Here is a 14,933-nt window from a genome sequence, read left to right as displayed (position 1 = left end):
CTATCTTGGTGAATTTCAATACCCAAAACATAAGAAGCCTCTCCAAGGTTCTTCATTTGAAAATTCTTGGACAAAAACTCTTTTGTGTCATGCAATAAATCCTTATCACTACTGGCAAGTAGTATGTCATCAACATATAGAACAAGAAAAATAAATTTGCTCCCACAGAATTCAACATATATGCATGCATCAATTTTATTTTCCTTCAAACCGTACGAAGTGACAATCTTATTGAATTTCAAATACCATTGCCTTGAAGCTTGCTTTAACCCATAGATTGACCTCTTCAACTTACACACCAAGTGTTCGTTTCCTTCCTCCACAAAACCTTCAGGTTGCTTCATGAATATTTCTTCATCTAATTCACCATTGAGAAATGTAGTTTTAACGTCCATTTGATGCAAATATAGATCAAAGTGTGCTACCAAGGCCATGATAATTCGAAATGCATATTTTGTCGAGACTGGAGAAAAAGTCTCAGTGTAGTTTACACCTTCTTGCTCTGTGAAACCTTTAGCTACCAATCTTGCCTTGTGTCTTCCGATGTTATCCTTAGAATCCTTCTTAGTTTTAAACACCCACTTGCATTCAATAGGTTTAACTCCTTGCAATGGTTCAACTAGCTCCCACACTTTATTGTTTTCCATGGATTCCAACTAACTTTGTATAGCTTCAATCCACTTTTCAGACTACACCAGTGACAACCTCCTTGTATGTTAAAGAATCTTCATATTCTGAAACATTACAGTCCATCTCACTCATGTAAACAAAATTTGGTAGTGCAGTTGGCCTTCTTTCTCTCTATGATCTCCTAACTTCTTGTGTCTCATGTTGTACCGTGCCACCAAGTTCAACATTCTCTTCAACATATGGTGCTTCATCTTGTACATTTTCTTGATTCATTGGCTCAACAACGTGCTCAACTTGTGGTAGTGGTCGAAGTAAAGGAATGGTGACTATTGGTTCAAGAATTGTGGGATTAATTGGTTCAGTCCTAATCTTTCCTTCTTCTTAAAAAATAAAGTCCTTGTTCACTCCTTCAACAACATCATCATGCTCAGTGAACTTGGCTTTTCCAGTCTCTACAATTTTGGTAGTGTGATTAGGGCTATAAAAACGAAAACCTTTTGATCTTTCTGCATAGCCAATGAAGAAACAAATGATTGTTTTGGGATCTAATTTAGCTAACTTTGGATTGTAAACTTGGGCTTCAGCTTTGCATCCCCATACATGCAAGTGATTTGGACTTGGTTTTTGTTTATACCATATTTAGGGCCTTCGTATTTAGATCTCGTACAAATACTTGGGGGACTTAAATGTAATTATGTGATAAAAGAATGGGCAAATATGTAATAAATAAGGAGCCTTTATTCTATAAAAGGACTTCTCACCCTCACAATTGAGAGAGGCCAATTCCTAAGCCTTCTCACCCCCTCTCAAAGCTCTCACTCTCAGAGCTCTCTCTCCCTCAAATAAATACATAATCAGTGTGGACGTAGCCCAAACCTTGGGGTGAACCACGATACATCTTGTGTTATTTACATTTATTGCAGATTCAATGTCGGATTTATGTTGTTCCAAGACCTCCGGTTTTGTGCATCAACATTTGGCGCCGTCTGTGGGAATCGATACGAAAAGTTGTGTCGGTTCTCTTTCATTTTTTCACCTCCACCGTGAATCTGAAAAATCACAAAATGCTTTCCCTCTCGTCCGTTCTCTCTGCTCTCTCTGCAACACTAAGAACACCATCTCAGGCAAACCAGAATCCACAAGTTTCCAGAGTCCGAACCTGTCCTTCCAACCCGGCTCTCCCAAAGGGTTTGATTAGTTTTCTATCTAGCTAGTCCCCTATGTTTTTCACGCCTGTTCTTCTATTTCTCATATCTTTCATTTTCTAATCAGATATGAAGCAAATCTTAGCGAGGACACTAGTAGACTACGAGATGTGCTAGATCTCACACCTTCAAGATCGCGGGACGTTATGAATCTATTTTTTTTTTGTTCTAAAGTCGACGAGCTCGAAAAGCAGGCCTTCAAATGTAAGACCCGGAAGCGTCTCATCATCCTCTCAGTCTCTATAGTGGTTTTGTTGGCAGTGATCATCGGCGTTGTCGCGGGAGTGATCATACACAAGCGGAACAACTAGTCGTCTTCTGTACCCAACTCGACCCCCAGCCCCGAATTGACTTCGGCGGCGTCGCTGAAGGCGGTTTACGGCGTGACCCAATACCCGAGTCCGCGTTTCTCAAGCATCTTCGCCCTCTGACACCACTAAACTCCTCCAGTCCACCACCATCTCTAGAAGCTCTTGAGAAAGAAGATGGTGAGCAGGAAGATGATGACAGCTGCTTGCCTTCTGACTTGGAGGGTGCAGTGCGTCAATCAGGTGAAGCAAGTGCAGATTTTGTGTCTTCAGGAGGAATGAGAACCATAGTTGAGCTTTTGATCCCTCAGCTGCAATTTCTAGACGAAGAAGGTGCACAAGCTGAGCTCTAGGAATTGTCAAGGGTTTTCTTAGATACGTTGATTGAAGAAACCGACGGTCAGAGACTTAAAGCTGTGTTTCCTGATGCTGGTGCAGCAGCGCTTCTAAAATACCATTGGAAAGATGCTGCTTTTGGATTCGCCAGCGAAGGGGATGGTGGAAGGTTCTTAAGTCTGGGTTGGCGTGAAAATTTGGAGGTTCGCTTTGCCTTTACCTGTATAGAAAGATCGTTGTATGTAATCAGAGAGAAATGTTTTATTCTCAGTTTATATTGGCCAAGAAAGGTCCTCTTGGGAGGATATGGATAGCGGCACATTTGGAGCGCAAGCTTCGCAAGAATCAGGTCGCCGACATCGATATTGGCATCTCCATAGAAACAGGGGAGTTTTAATCACGCCGTCGATGCGGAGAGCAGGGGGTCCCTACTGCATCGCCGGTGGTGAAGACTCTGGAGATCGGAGACGAGAAGAAGAAGGAACAGAGCCTGCCGTTTTTCCAGTCTAAGATTCCAGTGGTCTGCTGTGGTTGGAATTGGGATGGGGACAAGGTCCCAGCAGCAACTGATCGGATCATATTTATATATATTTTTACTTCAAATTCACTCGTCTTTTCTTAGTTAGTTCCTTATATTTTGAGCTATTTACGTTATTTTTGTGTTTATAGGATTTGTTTATGCAAAGAAAATAAAAATGGCACAAATGAGTTTTAAATAATAAATTCATCGAAAATTGCTTTAATCGTTCTCATTTTGTCATGGGTTATTGGTAGAATTATGTCACGGATTATAGGTCATGGAAGTTAGGCTAAATTTATTAGGTAGGCATTAGAAATTATATGATATATCTAAAATTGAAGTGTTTTGCAGTTGGTGAGTAAAGAAAAGAAACATAAAGAAGCTGCCTTTGCAGCTGGAACAAATGAAAAAAAAAAGGGATCCAAGAGACAGCAAAACGTGAAAGAATAAAATAAGGGAAGCTGCCTTTGGGCAGTGGAAAAATAAGAAGAAAAAGGAGAATCCAAGGCATGAGACACGGGGGAATAATAGTGGAACAAAAAGAATGGCAGAAAATAAGAGAAAGATCAGAGCTGCCATTTGGCAGCTGGTGCGAGAAGAAAGAAAACCAAGAAGCAAAGGAGCTGCTTGGCAGCTCGCAGAGACGCAGGAAGAGGACCGAGAGGAGAGTGCTGCCATTGGGCAGCTTGAGGAAGGGAAGTCAGTGGCGAGGAGGACAGGAGGTCTGCATGAAAATGCAGTTCAGAGTCCAAGCAGCAGATCCTTTCTTTCGGTTTAATCTTTCCAAACTCCTATTTTATTTTTGTTTTAATAATGTGTAATTAATTTTATTTTGGCTAGAGGTTAATTCGAAACCATGAATATATTTGTAATATGAATTGATTACCTTCAGTTGTGATTTCTGAGTTGTGATTTAATTTGCTTAACTGCTTGATAGATAACTTATTTTTGTATGTCGATTAAGGATGCATACTTAATTTACATGCATGAATTTGATGCTAGAATATAAGTGAATTTCACCTAATCGTTATGAACTTATATTCACAAGTAGTGAAGGTTGCTAGTCACAATCACGTTAAGTAAATTCTTGGCATAAGTTTCATGCAAATCATAGTAACGAGTGCCTCGTCAATGCTTATGTTTTTCATAGAACTTAATGATTCTTGCTTGTATCTCTATTATGCAATTCATGTAGGGAACTTGTAGGGAATGTTTTGGGTTGTCGTATGCAATCATCCAACCCAATAACTTGTGGAAAAACTGAGGGTTAATTAGTGCAATTCACGGTTAATTTGGGGCGTTGAGATTTACAACTTATTGAAAGAACAACTGAAAATCAATTTAGGTTGCATATGTGTCATTTGTGGAGAAGAACCCTCTAGCTAGTCTGTCACCTATCCTTTCACCTTAATTTCATGTTTTTGTCAATTCTGTAATTTATTTTAAGTTTAATTTACTTCTCATCAAAACCAAACACCCCCCATTATTAAATTATATTATTTAGTTAGTTTTCATTGTTGTTAGTCTTTTAATTCAATTTCCGTCCATTTCAGTTCCTAGTGTCTAATTTGATTGTTTTCATTATTTTGAGTCATTCTAAGTGTGTTTCGAGTTATTAGAGTTTTTAGCCTAGTTTTGTGTCCTTGAGTCTTGTTTAATATTTTTAAATTATTTTAGAATAGATTAGCAATCCCTCCTAATCCCCGGCCTAGAACGATACCCTACTTACATCTATACTACAATTGTCAAAAAGAGGGTTTAATTTGTGTGTCAAGTAATTCTCGCACCAAATTTTGGCGCCGTTGCCGGGGATTAGCAACTTTGCTAATCCTTTATTTTTGTTTTTGTTTATGTTTATATTGGTGTTTGTGTATTTTACTTTTGATATTTGATTTATTTTTCTTTCTTTGATTTTAGGTTCAAATGGAGCCGAGGGAAATTTAAAGGAAAGATGCGTCCGGCTAAAGACGTTAAATCAAGCGCTTCTTGGGAGGCAACCCAAGCATTCAACGAAGGGAGACTTTGGAATCACTAACCCAATCAGCTTTGCATTCTTCCACCCTTATCTTTACTGTTTTCATTTTGTTTTGTTTAGTTAGTTGTGTTATTTGGTTGATTTCTGTGAGTTTGTGTTATTTAGTTTAAGTGTGGGGGAAGGTTAACCAAAGTCTCTTTACATTAATTTACATATATAAAAATTAAAAAAAAAAAAAAAAAAAGAAAAAAAAAAAATATAAAATTTAAAATTAATGAAAAAAAAAATAAATAAAAAAAAAAATAAATTAAAAAAAAAATAAAAATTTTTTTTTTAAAAATTAAAAAAAAAAAAAAAAAGTACAAATATTTTACAATGATGTAAACTAATAGTATTCATTGGTCGGGTGGTGCTTCAGTAGTAGGTGGTGCTTCAGCAGTCGGCGGGGCCACAGAAGGAGGAGGCGGCAGAGGTTGATCAGTTGGAGCTTCACTACGCGGTGCCGCTCCAGAAGACGAAGGCAGATGCGGTTGGAACAAACCCACAAACCTCCGATGATCAAGTAAAATTTGACCATCAGTGTCCTGCATCTGGTCAATCTTCCTCTTCATGCTGGTGGCATAGCTGTGTGCGAGCTTGTGCAATTCTTTATTCTCATGTTTGAGCCCTTTAATCTCTTGTTTGAGACTCTGTATTTTAGCCACCAACGACTCAACATGACGGGTTCGAGCATATAGGCGTTGGGCCATGTTGGACACAGAACCCGCACACTGCACGCTAAGAGCCAGAGACTCCTTAACCGCCAATTCATCAGATCGTCTAGCGAGCAGTCTGTTATCTCTTGGGGTGACAAGGTTCCGGGCCACCACCGCAGCGGTCATGTCATTTTTTATCACCGAATCCCCCACGGTAAGAGGACCGGTGGGAGATATGAAGGATGGGCGCCATATGTTGTCTGGTGAAGGCGGAGCTGCCTCTTCACCAAGGTTTAAGTCAAAACGACGATCGGAAGGGCCAGACATTTTTCAGAGGTGGTGAAGAAAGAAGAGAGTCGGACAGATCAAGATTAAACAAGTGCAAGAAGGGAATGTTTACAGGAGGGAGCTCAAGTGTGTTGTGGAACAAAATTAACGCCTCTATAAAAAGAAGAAATCAAAGAGGCGTCCTCTCGCAAATCGAAGAGTCGGGGCTCCGTTCTCAAACGCCTGATTCTTTTCTCAAAAGAGGAGTTTCCTTTCTCAAAAGCCGGATTCTTTTCTCAAAAGAGGCGTTTCATTTCTTAAAGGCTGGGCTTGCTCAGAAACCACGAGCCGAACCCCGGATTTCAAAAGATCAATTTGTCCAGACGTGTCGTCACTTGTCACACGCAAATTGCTTTGCGAAATTCTCGGGCAGTTTGTCGAAGCACCAATTCAGAAATCGAAGAGGGAAATTCAATAGTCAAAGACACGCTAGCTTTCTCAAAAGCTGGGCTTCAACCCACGGGCAAATCTTCTTTTCCAGATTTATCCGCACGTGTCACATGCTACCTCTACAATCGACGATGCTCAGAGCTCGAAGCGCCGATTCCAGATATCAATGAGGAATCTGCTTTGCGGAAATTACGGGCAGCTTTGTCAGAAAGCGCGTAATTTGTACTATTCATCCATCCACCGGCTGCCGACAATGAGTGAGAGAATAGTTCCGGTTGTGAAGAAAAGTCCTATAAGTATTTACCTTCGCCTTCCACAGCAAAGGCACACCCTCTCAGCACTTCTTCATCTCCGAGAATGTATTCCCAAAGAACCCTCTCGAGTCACTCTGTATTCCTCATTCCTTGGGATACTCCTGCGAACAACCCATTCAAAGCAAAAGTATTTCATATCATAAAGGTTGAAAGCAAGAGTATCTCATATCATGCATTCTCCATGTCCTTTTCCTTGTCTTTGTTCTAACTTGCAGGACATGGAGAAATTGCTCTCGAGTACTCGTCTTCCACTGCTGATGTACTTCCAAAGAAGCTGCCACATCTACCTGAAGAACAGATAAGGCAAGCGAAAATGATACCAACAGCATGTGGAGACAACGTACAGAAGAAACAAGCAGAGAAGAATGCAGCTTGCACAATCATCCCAGCGGAAGGAGTCCGAGCTGAGGAACTAGAGAAGCTGCCACATCTGCTTGGAGAACAAATAAGGAACTGCAACATTCCCAAAGAGCAAAGCCTTGCAGTACAATAGCATAAAATCATCACTTGCAAGTGAAAAGCTAAGTGTCACCCTGTTCAAGAGGAAAGCTGTGGAAAGTCAACAAGCATGACCAATGATTACTTATTAGTTTTATTTATTATCTTTTATCGTAATTTTCAATTTTTCGTTTGCAATTTTTTTTTTAATTAATTTTCTTGCGTTACTTAACTGAATTATTTCTTTTCTTTGCATGAACTTTTGGTTATTTCCACCCTTGAAGTTGATTGCAGAATTTTAGCTTGGGGGTCATCGCTTGATTTTACTGCAAATTAGGGAAGTTTTCAGTCCAATTGTTTTATTTTGTTTCTTATTATTTATTTATTTTATTTTTATTTGCATTATAGTGTTTTCTGACATTGGGGACAATGTCAAGTTTAAGTGTGGGGGTAGAAATCTCTAGAATTTCATTTGTTTCTGTGTTGTTGCTTTTTGTTTTCTTAATTAGTTTTGTTTTCTAAAAAAAAAAAAAAAAAAAAAAAAAAAAAAAAAAAAAAAAAATTAAATTAAAAAATCGGAAAATTTAAAAAAAAATCCAAAAATATTGTCTTGTTTCCCTTATTGTTATGAATTAGATTTTTGTTAGTTTCCCGACCCAATGATATAATTGGATCAAATTTGAACCATGATCATCAAGAACTTAGTTAACATGTGTTTTGTGAAATTCCTAATTCTCTTGTTAGTTTTGTACATGTTTGATCATCTTTGAAAAACCAAATGCACATAGCCTTGTTGATGTGAAACTAAAGCATGACTTAAAGCTTCATATGTGAATTTAGTGACCATATATATCCTATGTGAGTTTTTGAGCCTATTGAAAGTGTGTGCATTTTTCATACACTCCTATTCTTTCATGTGTGATGAACTTATGTGAGATACATCTCTAGAACTTGCGTAACGATCTTTCGAAATGTTTGTCATTGATTGCATAAACTTGGAAATGATAGAGGCATTAGGTTTACCACTATGGCCCAAATAACCATGTTTCCCAAATAAAAATAATATCATTAGATTGCCAATTTGAGCCGTGTATGTTGAGCCTTTTATTTCTTACCACCAGATATGTCTACCCTTATACCTAAAACATTTTTTTTTCCTTACCCTTTCCAAGCAAGCTAGTGAGCAATGTGAGATTGTCTTATGAGAAATGTTTGTGAAGTACTTTGAAGGTGTTTGGCAAAAGAATAAGTGTGGGGGTATTTCATGTTTGTATTTAAAAAAAAAAAAAAAAAGAAAAAAGAAAAAGAAAAAGAGAGATTGTATACAAAGAAAATAAAAAGTTTTTAAAGTTTCAGTTGAAGGGGGGTGGTTGGAGGTGCGAGAAGAATCGCGGGAAAACTTGAGTTCTTATAAATCTAAACAAAAGAATTGCTTGCAATGTAGCTTGGAACTTGTATTTTCCTATTCATTCGTTTCAATAACCCTATCCCTAAGCCTCATTACATCCAATAAAAGTCCTCTTGATTTAAGTTTTGCAATTATGACTGTGGAGAAGTGATCTTTATGCAAGCTTATGGTAGAACTTTCACATTTGATTCTTTGAGCGAAATACATTAAAACTAAACGCATGTGTGATTGAGTGCATATCCCGTGAGAAGGTTGCTAGTTTGCATATGATGATTTTAAAAATATAAAAATTTTGAAATTGCATTAGCATGGCTATCTCACACACTACACTTCAAGGATGATTTAAAGATTACTGCTAATATTTGAATTAGGAAGATGAACTTGGATTAGTTCCTTGATGCTAGCTATGGTTCTTGATGATTTGTTTTCTTGAATGAAATTCTATGAGGGTCACATAGGGGGAAGCTAATGTCTTTCTTGTTACTTCTTGTTCTTGTTTTCTTTGTTTTGCTCGAGGACTAGCAAAAGTTAAGTGTGGGGGTATTTGATCGGATCATATTTATATATATTTTTACTTCAAATTCACTCGTCTTTTCTTAGTTAGTTCCTTATATTTTGAGCTATTTACGTTATTTTTGTGTTTATAGGATTTGTTTATGCAAAGAAAATAAAAATGGCACAAATGAGTTTTAAATAATAAATTCATCGAAAATTGCTTTAATCGTTCTCATTTTGTCATGGGTTATTGGTAGAATTATGTCACGGATTATAGGTCATGGAAGTTAGGCTAAATTTATTAGGTAGGCATTAGAAATTATATGATATATCTAAAATTGAAGTGTTTTGCAGTTGGTGAGTAAAGAAAAGAAACATAAAGAAGCTGCCTTTGCAGCTGGAACAAATGAAAAAAAAAAGGGATCCAAGAGACAGCAAAACGTGAAAGAATAAAATAAGGGAAGCTGCCTTTGGGCAGTGGAAAAATAAGAAGAAAAAGGAGAATCCAAGGCATGAGACACGGGGGAATAATAGTGGAACAAAAAGAATGGCAGAAAATAAGAGAAAGATCAGAGCTGCCATTTGGCAGCTGGTGCGAGAAGAAAGAAAACCAAGAAGCAAAGGAGCTGCTTGGCAGCTCGCAGAGACGCAGGAAGAGGACCGAGAGGAGAGTGCTGCCATTGGGCAGCTTGAGGAAGGGAAGTCAGTGGCGAGGAGGACAGGAGGTCAGCATGAAAATGCAGTTCAGAGTCCAAGCAGCAGATCCTTTCTTTCGGTTTAATCTTTCCAAACTCCTATTTTATTTTTGTTTTAATAATGTGTAATTAATTTTATTTTGGCTAGAGGTTAATTCGAAACCATGAATATATTTGTTATATGAATTGATTACCTTCAGTTGTGATTTCTGAGTTGTGATTTAATTTGCTTAACTGCTTGATAGATAACTTATTTTTGTATGTCGATTAAGGATGCATACTTAATTTACATGCATGAATTTGATGCTAGAATATAAGTGAATTTCACCTAATCGTTATGAACTTATATTCACAAGTAGTGAAGGTTGCTAGTCACAATCACGTTAAGTAAATTCTTGGCATAAGTTTCATGCAAATCATAGTAACGAGTGCCTCGTCAATGCTTATGTTTTTCATAGAACTTAATGATTCTTGCTTGTATCTCTATTATGCAATTCATGTAGGGAACTTGTAGGGAATGTTTTGGGTTGTCGTATGCAATCATCCAACCCAATAACTTGTGGAAAAACTGAGGGTTAATTAGTGCAATTCACGGTTAATTTGGGGCGTTGAGATTTACAACTTATTGAAAGAACAACTGAAAATCAATTTAGGTTGCATATGTGTCATGTGTGGAGAAGAACCCTCTAGCTAGTCTGTCACCTATCCTTTCACCTTAATTTCATGTTTTTGTCAATTCTGTAATTTATTTTAAGTTTAATTTACTTCTCATCAAAACCAAACACCCCCCATTATTAAATTATATTATTTAGTTAGTTTTCATTGTTGTTAGTCTTTTAATTCAATTTCCGTCCATTTCAGTTCCTAGTGTCTAATTTGATTGTTTTCATTATTTTGAGTCATTCTAAGTGTGTTTCGAGTTATTAGAGTTTTTAGCCTAGTTTTGTGTCCTTGAGTCTTGTTTAATATTTTTAAATTATTTTAGAATAGATTAGCAATCCCTCCTAATCCCCGGCCTAGAACGATACCCTACTTACATCTATACTACAATTGTCAAAAAGAGGGTTTAATTTGTGTGTCAAGTAATTCTCGCACCAGCAACCAGGCCAAAAGAGAAACGCAGTGGGAACATAATAGAAAAAGAAAAAGATGACATTACTAAAGAATATCTCAGAAAAAAAGAAAAAGAAAAAGTGGTGCAGTTATGGAGGGGTCATGTGCTCACAAAGAAGAAAAACAAAAGCACTGACAGAAGCAATACTATTGGCAGATTTAGATCAAAATCCACTGCGCTTACGCAGAAAAAAGAAAAAAAAGTGAAAAGAGAAAGCAAAAGAGAAACACATGGGGACACTGCAAAAGCAAGGAATAAACACCCCACCAGAATGATGTAATTTATTTTTATTATCTTTCGGAGACATTTGTATAAACCCCATAAGAGAGTAATATGTATAAACCTCATCAGAGGGTAATATGTATAAACCCCATCAGATGGTAACAAAAAAAAAAAAAAAAAGGGCAAAGCCCAAAATAAATAGGCTGGAATGTTGTGTAGAGGGTGAAGGCCCATAAGCCCAAAATAGTACCAACCAGGTGATGAAATGTACAACCTGTACTCTAATATCATTTGGCAACTAGCCATTCATGCCACCAACCAGGTGATGAAATGTACAACCCGTACTCTAATATCATTTGGCAACTAGCCATTCATGTTACCAACCAGGTGATGAAATGTACAACCCGTACTCTTCTTCATGCCACTAACCAGGTGATCAAAAGTACGCCCACTACTCCAAATTATACATGAGCATTACTCATGTCATTCATACATAAACATTCATGAGCATTACTCATGACAATCATACATAAACATTCATGACTATCATTCATGTCAACATTCATGAGCATCACTCATGTTAACATTCATGAGCATCACTCATGACTACATCCATGAGCATCACTCATGTCAATCAACATAAACATTCATGAGCATCACTCATGTCAATCAGCTTCAAAAGCTCCATTTACAGAGCTGTAGCTTTAAAAGCTTCATTTACAAAGCTCTAGCTTCAAAAGCTCCATTTACAAAAGCTCCAAATTCGAAAGCTTCATTTACAGAGCTCTAGCTTCAAAGCTTCACTTGCAAAGTTTCACCTACAAAGCTTCAGTGCAGGGTATACAAATACCGCCTCCGAACAACCGCCACTTCGGCCCATACATGGATTCAATTTGAAGTCTCTAGCCAACAGACTCTATTGATCGAAGACTTGGGGGACTACACTATGTACCATATATTGGGCCTCAACTGGGCCTCATGAAAAGTACTGGGGGGACTTAGCCCATTATTTATGTATTAAGGAGCGATCCCTTATTCTATAAAAAGGACTCCCTCACTTTCATTAGAGAGCACCCATTATTCATGTACTGAGGAGCGAGCCCTTATTTTATAAAAGGGACTCCCTCACCTTCATTAGAGAGCGTCGCCGCCAGCTGAGCAACCGCCTCGCCGCGAGCATCAACTCTAGTCCATTATTCATGTATTGAGGAGCGAACCCTTATTCTATAAAAAGGACCCCCTCACCATCATTAAAGAGCATCGCCGCCAACTGAGCAACTGTTTCGCAGCGAGCACCAACTCTAACCCATCATTTTTGTAATGAGGAGCGAGCCCTTATTCTATAAAAGGGACTCCCTCACCTTATTAGAGAACATCGCCGCCTACTAAGCAACCGCCTCGCCGCGAGCATCAACTCTAGTCCATTATTCATGTATTGAGGAGCGAACCCTTATTCTATAAAAAGGACCCCCTCACCATCATTAAAGAGCATCGCCGCCAACTGAGCAACTGTTTCGCAGCGAGCACCAACTCTAACCCATCATTTTTGTAATGAGGAGCGAGCCCTTATTCTATAAAAGGGACTCCCTCACCTTCAACGCCACAAGCCGAGCCAACCAAGGCAACACAAGCAGAGCAGCCTCGTAGCATGTGCTACTCCTAGTTGAGCATCATTTCAAATTGAGCGCCACCTCATATCGAGCATTAGTTCAAGACAACATCTAGTTACTTCGGCCCACACATGGACTGAATTTCAAGTCTCCAACTAAAAGACTCTCTTGACTGAAGACTTGGGGGACTACTGTTTATACCATATTTAGGGCCTCCATATTTAGATCTCGTAAAAATACTCGGGGGACTTAAATGTAATTATGTGATAAAGGAAGGGGCAAATATGTAATAAGTGAGGAGCCCTTATTCTATAAAAGGACTCCTCACCCTTACAATTGAGAGAGGCCAATTCCTAGGCCTTCTCACCCCCTCTCAAAGCTCTCACTCTCAGAACTCTCTCTCCCTCAAATAAATACATAATCAGTGTGGATGTAGCCCAAACGTTGGGGTGAACCACAATACATCTTATGTTATTTACATTTATTGCAGATTCACGGACGATTGGAAAAGGACCACATGTATTGGTGTGGATGATTTCTAAGAGATGAGAACTCCTAGTTGACCCTAATTTCCTTGAGTTAGTCATCTTTCCTTTAGTGCACTCGATGTAATCCTACTGAGTTGTCCCCAAAAAGTTACAAGGTAGTGATGGTAGGCATAAAAGCACACCACAAAGTAGCACACAAATATCCTATTAATTTTCCTTTAACACTAAGATCTGTCAATTGTAGCATATGAAAATAAGGGTCTTTCCCGTAGAAGATTGTTTTATCTAACTACTTAAAATGTCACAAAAACTGGTTGCTGTCCCTACTGACCAGCCACCGAAAAATAATTATTAGACTGACTTACACTGATCTAAAGTCTATGAAATTTATATGCACACACTAGACACACAGCACGACACTCCCACAAATTTTTGGGATTTTTGGAGTTGATTTTCTATTTAAATTAAATCGTACAAAAACAGTACAGAAACAGATTTTGAGCAATTCACAAGTTTAAGAAAAACGAGTTAGGGGAATTGCTATCCACCACCAAATAATCATGCAAACATGTTATGTTTCATTCAAATTCCTTTTATTTCCGGATGAAGATGCTCACGTTGGCTCAATGTTAGAACACAACCTATTACTCTTTCTTACGTAGAATGTTAAGAGAATAGCGTTTTCAACTTAACTTAGTTCCCAGCATGCAATCTAGAATGGCGTGTTCATAGATTTAACAAGTAGAAATCATTAAGAACGAAAAGAGTTTGAGTCATCACAAGGCATGGTAAGTACTGGCGTTGTCTTACTTATCCTAGAAATTGGTTCACATGTTAATCGCAATTAACAAGTACTACTCTAGAACATATGTAGGTCCTCATTCAACAAGGGCAGGCATACACATATTCATAGCATTTGAATCCTAGATATTCTTACTAAGTATGCATCCATAGAAAACATATAAAGAATTCATTATTGACATAAGTAGTAAACCAATTTTCATCCATTCATAAAAGCAATTCAACGAAATGTCATAACAAACTTGCAATTATATTCGGGGCTTCAAAACAGTCCCTAACTACTAAAAATTTAGTTACACATAATTCTCAAATTAAACTAAAAGTAAAACATGTGTTTGAGAAGATAAAACCAAGATAAATCGAGTGAAGCCTTTTCTTCTTTCTTCCTTCCTTGCTCTCTGCCATGCCTCTTCTCTGATTCTTCCTTGATTTTCTTTCTTTTCTTGTGTGTTTTTTTTCTCTTCTCTGCCGTGCCTTATGTTGCTGTCTTATATGATTGTTTTTCTTTGCCAAAGCCACAAAAACCAAGTGGAAGACAAGCTAATTCCATATTCTCCACCCATTTGTGTTCATGATTGCTGTTGGCATTTTTTTTCAAAAGGAAAAGTTCCACTTTTTTCCTTTGTTTTCTGTTGCATCGTTGGCTGCCAACTATTTCCACTTAATCCTCTTTTCTAGCTGTGCATTTCCACTTGCTCCAAAGGAAGATGAGTACAATCATAACCCCATTTGCTGCTGAGTGTTGATGACAAAGAAAAACACAAAACAAGTGCCTTTACTTTCTCATTTTATTAGCCAAATCTACCCTTTCAGTGTTACAATGCCCATAACTTCTTCTAGAAAAATGATATTAACAATCCATGAATTGCTCCAGAAAATAGACATCCGTAGCTTTCCAAGCATATAAGGCTCATTCTCTCATTCATTCTGAGCTGTTCGCAACATGCTTCCAAAGTCAGCTA

General features: G+C 38.0%; 1 pseudogene; it reads left to right on the top strand.

Annotated features, from left to right (window-relative positions):
* Window positions 1–1,694: 1,694 nt before the first annotated feature.
* Window positions 1,695–3,040, top strand: LOC126590319 (uncharacterized; annotated as a pseudogene).
* The last annotated feature ends 11,893 nt before the right edge of the window (window positions 3,041–14,933 follow it).

Source organism: Malus sylvestris, chromosome 11 (genome assembly GCF_916048215.2).
Source record: "Malus sylvestris chromosome 11, drMalSylv7.2, whole genome shotgun sequence".
In the NCBI taxonomy this organism is placed as follows: Eukaryota; Viridiplantae; Streptophyta; class Magnoliopsida; order Rosales; family Rosaceae; genus Malus; species Malus sylvestris.
The sequence above is the reverse complement of the archived record's forward strand: the minus strand, read 5'-3'. Positions and strand labels throughout refer to the sequence as shown.